The sequence below is a fragment of the Ambystoma mexicanum genome, chromosome 1p, assembly GCF_040938575.1.
Source record: "Ambystoma mexicanum isolate Mex_15411 chromosome 1p, UKY_AmexF1_1, whole genome shotgun sequence".
NCBI lineage: Eukaryota > Metazoa > Chordata > Amphibia > Caudata > Ambystomatidae > Ambystoma > Ambystoma mexicanum.
This window is the reverse complement of record NC_090921.1, coordinates 380,214,278-380,221,335: the sequence shown is the minus strand read 5'-3', so window position 1 is coordinate 380,221,335 and position 7,058 is coordinate 380,214,278.

Genomic DNA, 7,058 nt, shown 5'->3' with positions numbered 1-7,058 from the left:
ATGGCAGGCTCCAAGAGTACAGTACCCAGACGCGTCAGATATAAGCATGATTATGGCACACAACATGCATGAGGATTAAGACCCACTGCTATAAATTCAGGAGCTACAAGAACGCTTGAATCTTGAGATGAGAGAGCCATGGGTAAAACGCTGGGGTTATTTTACCATATAGTAAGCCAAGGGCTAATAGAGCAGGTACAGAAGCAACTGAAGGAATTAGTGGGATAGAAGGGAAGCCATGGTCAGAAATGTACCTTACTATAGAAGGTTATTGCAGACTAATGCAGAAGAATGTGAGAAAGAAGAGGAAGCAGGAAGAAGTGGAATGAGTGCAGAAGAAGCTATCGAGGTACACAATAGAAGGGGCAATGTTGATGGGCATAGAGGGAGTAGCTGCTCAGAACGCATACAATAGGCAACATATAGCATGGGGAAGGGGGAGAGAGCCCCGGGGAAGAGAATTCAGACACCCAATGCAGCAGGGTGGAGACAGATTTAAATACGGACAACAGAGACCCATGAGGGGTCCACCACAATGCTGGACGTGCAATAGAATAGGTCACGTATGAGGACTGTAAAGGACCAGTGGTGGAATACAGCAAACCTGGGGGGGGGCATACCAACCTGCATATCAGACGGAACAGCCAGACTATTATGCCTAAAAATCTGTTACACCCAACCCAATCGAGGAACCATGTGTAGGTGTGACCATAGGTGATAAGACATTCTCTTTTCTCGTAGATACGGGGGAGACCAGATCCTGTGTTAGGGAATGGAGCCGATGTTAGGCATTGCAATGAATGTGCAGGTATTCTCTGGGGCTACAGACTTGTTTCCTTTCACTGACGAGCTTCTGATTTCCATAGTGGAATATGATCTGACCATGCCATTGTTATATTCCAGACAAACACCAGTCAACATAATGGGTAGGGACATGATGAACCGATTTAACATGACCATCTCATTCACCAATCAGGGGATAGTATGCTTGACCCCAGAAATTCACTACATGAATGTGCAAGAACTCATTCAGGCATATTGCGCACAGACTGTACAGCGGGGGCAGCCAGTGAGCCATGAGCTGTTCCATTATGGAGTTGAAGTACTGTCAGCATGGCTTCCAGGGAAACAGGGCAAACTGCTTCCTATACCCAATGCATTTTTGTTCAGACCAGAGGTCCCCTTAGATTAGAAGGAAGGACAAGTGCTCCCACTATAACTGGAGAAGGCGTTAGTGTGGGATTAGACCCTAGTACTACATGGGACTGATGACACAGGACGGACATGGAGAACCGTAATCGGTGTAGGAGAAGGGCACAGACTGACTGACTTGACAGACAAAGAACTGTTCCGAGACGACTATACCTATTGGGTGAGAATTAATTATAGGGAAGTATCACAGAGAATGGCCTGACTGAAAAAGGCACCACCGCCATTTCTTGAAGATGACTTAGCACAAGTACTGAGTGTCTTATGGACCAACAGCCCATGTGACGTTGGCCTGCTAAAGGGAGTAGGAGCTGTCAAGATAAAGCTCAAGGCAGTGGCTATCTTACCTGGGGCAAAACAATATCCTTTGTTTAGGGAGAAAGACAAAGGCATTTATGAGACAATCTCTGTGTTAGTGAAGCAAGGGATTCTGGTACCTTTGGAATCGCAGTGTAACACAGCTGTGTACCCGGTGAAGAAGGTGACAGGGGGATTGTGGTGTTTTATCCAGGACTTGCACCCTCTGAACCATATTGCTGAAGCAGAGTTCCCATTAGTTCCCAATCCAGTGACAATACTATGTAGCATTCTGCTGGAAGCTACCAATTTTTCAGTCATAGATTTGAAAAATGCTTTCTTCTCTATACCACTTCACAAGAAATCACAGGATCTGACATCCTTCCTATATAGAAATAAAAAGTGGAAACACACAAGGCTACCTTAGGGGTACAGTGAATCCCTCTCAGATGGACCTAGGGAATGTACATCTGGACGAAACAGTCATTGTGATGTAGACAAGGGGCATCTTTATTAGCTTGCCATTCCGGTAACAACGGTACTGGTAAGCTTGCTGGTACCGTTGTTACCGGACCAGCAAACTACGAGTTCTGCTCGTGGGTGCCTTACTGGCCGTCCGGTCTGACCAGGTGTGCTGACCAGCACCTGCGCGCAGACCATGTCGGATGCACTGGCACCATTTATGAATGGTGCCGATGCATCCGGCCTCCCCATTCCCATTGAGTCCAATGGTACTGAAATGGGAATGGGGAGTAATTATTACCAGTACCCGTCAATGGGGACTTACTGGGTCCAGAGGGGCTGGAATGCCCCGGTAAGTCCCCATTGCCGTGAGCCATGACGTGACTCAGACGGCAGCTGTGCCGGTATTTACCATCATGGCTACCGCCGGAGTCATAATAAGACCCATATCTGGGTTTGTAGCAAATCAGAAGAACAGTGCAGAAAAGACTCAGTACAGTTGCTGACAGTGTTGGCAGAAAAGGTTTACAAGTTGGACAAGGTGAAGTTGCAATATTGCCAAAGTGAGGTGTTGTATATTGGACAGTTAATATTGGGGGAAGGTAGGAAGGTAACCCCAGATATAGGGACAATTCTTGGGTCTCTGTAATTATTGCAAGGGCTGGGTTTTCGACTGTTGCACATACACAATACCCCTTTTAAGTGAGCTTCAGGAGGCCCAGAGGGGGGACGGTAACCTGACAAGGACACAGGAGAGGACTGAAGCATTTGAGGAATTGAAAGGGGCAATGTGCACGGCCCTAGTGTTAAGGGTTCTCAATTACAGTGAGGAATTTTATTTAATGTCACACTCCAATAGAGTAGTGATGACAGCGGTGCTCACAAAGAAGGCAACCTTAGGGCACAAACCAATGGCTTATTACAGTGGACATTTGGACCAAGTGATGAAAGGACACTACCCGTGCAAGCAAACATTGGCTGCTGTTCCATTTGCAGTGGAGAACTCTGTGAATATCACAATGGGGTGTAGTACAGCACTATACGTGTAGCATGCTCTTTTCGATATCCTTGAAAAGCCCAAGAGCACATTAACCATGCAGAGATCCTACAGATACGAGGTGATCAACTCAAATCGGGCAATAAAAATTACTTAGGTGCAGAACTCTAAACCTAGTGACATCCATAGCTGTACAAGTAGTGGAGGGAGACGATGTACATGACTGTACTACATACACAGAAAATGATGAAGACATTTTCAGAGCTGGAGAAAATGCCCTCAAAGGAGGGTAAGTACTCTTCATTGACGGGTCTTCAACTATAGACCAGATAATAGAAGAAAGACAAACGGGGGCCGCAGTAGTGAAAATAAGCTGAGCAGGACAGTTGAAGTAGTAGCACATGCGTGATTACATTCACATTTTACAGCACAAGCGGCAGAATTAGTAGCTCTTAGAGTGCCATTAGAAGTACATGAGGACAAGGAGAGAACTGTATATTCCGATTTCCGCCTATGTGACATCTACAGTATATGGTCTGTCATGGTGGAAGAGGAGGGGCTTCCGACATGCTGACAGCACTCTAGAGCAGCACGCACCCCTAATGGCTAGAGTCATTGATGCACTACAACTCCCATTAGCCATAGCAGTCATGAAGTGCCACATGAGGGGGGCGGATTTGATCTCCCACAGCAACAAAGCCGCAGACACAGAAGCAAAGTGGACAGCACACTTTACAGAAATCCATTAGTTTGATACCCCATCTAATACGTGCCTATGTGTGCGTAACTTGATACTGAGAGAAGGGTATAGTTCATTGCCTGTTACCCAAATAGTACAGTTTCAGGAGAGTGCACCACGCGAAGAAAAGGAGTCGTGGGTGGAGAGAGGATGTTCGATATCCGCTACAGATGCATTTTAGTGACAGGAGAGCACAGGAAAGCCAGTGATTCCGGCAACATTGTTGCAGATTGCACTCACACAGCTACATTGCCCCACTCACCTAAGGAAGGATGTTCTTGCTGCACTTTCTTTTCTCTCTGATCGACCCTACCAGATCCAACTTCGGCACACCTGCACCCTCCTTTCCTGTCAATTTCTGGCAGGCCCCCCTTGGCCCTCTTCCTGCTTCCACCTGTGAGGCTAAGAACCTCAGGGTTTGACTCCACACTCTCCTTTTCTAATCACATCTCTGACATATCGAAGAAGTCAAACTACAAACTGCACCTCCTCAGAGGTAGTCTTCCCTTCCACTCCTTCCCCCAGAAGCTTACTGTTTCCAGAGATCTGGTTCTCTATAGGCTGGACTATTACAACCGCCTCTTTGATATGATATGATATGGCATTTCTAACGCGCCTATACACAAGTGTTTCAAGGCGCGACGAGGAAGGGGGGGGACAAGGGGAGACAGACAACGATCCCACTAGGCCAGGTGTCATTCAGATCGCGCAAGTGCAAGGGTAAGGGGACTGGGAAAAGTGCAAGGGAAAGGGGAGAGTGGGGAAAGGTGCTGTACATGGTTAGTAGAATACAAGATAAATAATAGGGCCAGCTGGTGGCAAGTGCAAGGTAAGTGCCGGGAGAAGGGGCTGAAGGATACAGAGACAGTCCCGTAGTGCAGGTAGGCAGTGCAGGGAAGAGTGGCTGGGCCAAGGACCGAGATCGGTGAGTGGCCCAGTAGCAGATTCAGTGCAGGTTCGGTGAATTTAGCAGGGGAGAGAGGGAGAGAAAGCGGAGGCAAAGAGGAAAGTTTTGAGGTGCTTCCGGAACCGGAGATGGTTCTCCTCAAGTTTCAGGGAGGCAGGAAGGCTGTTCCAGAGGGAGGCCCCTGCTGCAGAGAGAGATCTACCCCCAGCTTGTTGCTTGGAGAAGCGGCTGACCCTGAGGTAGTTGGAGGTGGATGAGCGAAGAGCTCGAGAAGGAAGATATTTCGGAAGAGAGAGTTGAAGGTATTTTGGCCCAAGGCCCCGGAAGGCCTTGTGGACAATGCAGAGGGTTTTTAACTTAATCCTCGCAGCCACTGGGAGCCAGTGTAGTGATTTCAGTCCTGGAGAGATACGGTCCCTGGGCTTGAGGCCAAGGACAGGTCTCGCAGTCCTGTTCTGGATGAGTTGCAAAGGGCGGAGAGTAGAGGCAGGAAGATTTAGATAGAGGCTGTTACAGTAGTCCAGCTTCGAGAGAACCAGGGCTCTGGAGACAGTGATCTTCTGAAGGAAGGAGAGGAAAGGAAGGATACCCCTGAGGAGGTGTAGCTTGTAGTGTGACTTCTTGGAGACGTCAGATATGTGAGGAGAGAAAGAGAGTGTGGAGTCAAAGATGACCCCAAGGTTTTTTGCCTTGCAGGTAGGCGCAGGAAGAGGGCCCAGGGAGGCCGGCCAGAGAGCTGCAGGGAAGGAGGGAGTGGGTGTGCCGATAAGTAGAATATCAGTCTTACTAGCATTAAGGCAGAGGTTGTTGGCGGCACACCATTGCTGGATAGCAGAGAGACAGTCAGAGATGAGGGAAGGGGAAGAGGAGGCCGAGGGTAGCCTGAAAATGAGCTGGGTATCATCCGCGTAGCACTGAAAGTTGGGACAGAGAGCGGCGATGCAGTGAGCAAGACGTGCCAGATACTGGTTGAACAGCCAGGGGGAGAGGTTAGATCCCTGGGGGACACCACAGGTAGAGAAAAAGAGGTCAGAGAGGAAGGAACCCAGTTGGACCTGGGAGAGTCGATTGGAGAGGAAGGAGGTCAGCCACTCCAGAGCCTGACCAGTGATACCCAGGTTATCACAGAGACGGTTGAGCAGGATGGTGTGGTTGACAGTGTCAAAGGCAGAAGAGAGGTTGAGCAAAATGAGAACACAAGGGGTGTTAGAGTCAAGGTTAGAGAGCAGGTCCTCGCGGATGTTCAGGAGAGCAGTTTCCGTGCTTCTGGCAGCTCTGAAGCCAGACTGATGGTCATGAAGACTACCAACAGATTCAGCATGGAGATTAAGCTGGGAGATGGCCAGTTTCTCCAGGAGCTTGCCCAGGAAGGGAGTGATAGAGATTGGGTGATAGTTAGCTGGGCAGGAGGGGTCGGAAGAGGGTTTCTTAAGAAGGGGGTGCACAAGGGAGTGCTTGAGGGGGGATGGGAAGACTCCAGAGGCGAAGGAGTGATTGCAAAAGTCAGCCAGGGCCTGCTTCTACTCTCCACCCTCTACAACTCATGCAGAACAGAACTGCAAGACCTATCCTTGGCCTCAAGCCCAGGGATCGTATCTCTCCAGCACTGCAATCTCTGTATTGGCTCCCAGTTGCTGCAATCTGTAATCTCTGCATTATCCACAAGGCCTTCTGGGGCCTAAATGCCTCCAACTCTCTCTTTGTAAATACCTTCCTACTGGAGCTCCTCCACCTCCAACTCCCCCAGGGTCAGTCGCTTCTCCAAGCAACAAGTTGGTGGTAGATCTCTTTCTTCAGCTGGGGCCTCCCTATGGAACAGCATCCCTGCCTCTCTGAAACTTGAGGAGAACCATCTCCGAAGCACCTCAAGACTTTCCTCTTTGCTTCTGCTTTCTCTCTTCCTCTCCCCTGCTGATTTCCTGTCAGAAATGCACTTGTCACCTGGCTACCTTCTGATCTTGGGCCCAGGTCCCTGCCCACCCAGCTGCACGCCCGCACTGCCTCCTGGCAACCTTTGCACCTGGGTCTGTATCTGTAGCCCTACAGCCCCCCTACCTGCACTTTGGACACCTGCTGTGTGCACTAACCCTTGCACCTGCCACCCGTTGGCCGCACTTCTTGTTATTGTTTTGATCCCATGTACAGCACTTCCCAGCTCCCCTTCCCCTCACACTTTTCCCCTCCCCTCCCCCTGCACCTGTGCGATCTCAATGTCACATTGCCTAGTAAGACCGTTGTCTCTGTCCTCCTTCTGTCCCCCTCCCCAGCCTCGTTGCGCCTCGAAACACTTGTGTATAGGCACGTTATGAATGCTTTATCATATCATATGATATCATATTGGGGAAGATTGGTTCTGTCCCAATGTGGCAGGGTGTATCGCCATATTTATGAATAATTGCATAATATGCAAAAAATACAATGCGGGGAAAATGTTGCATGTAGTGCGA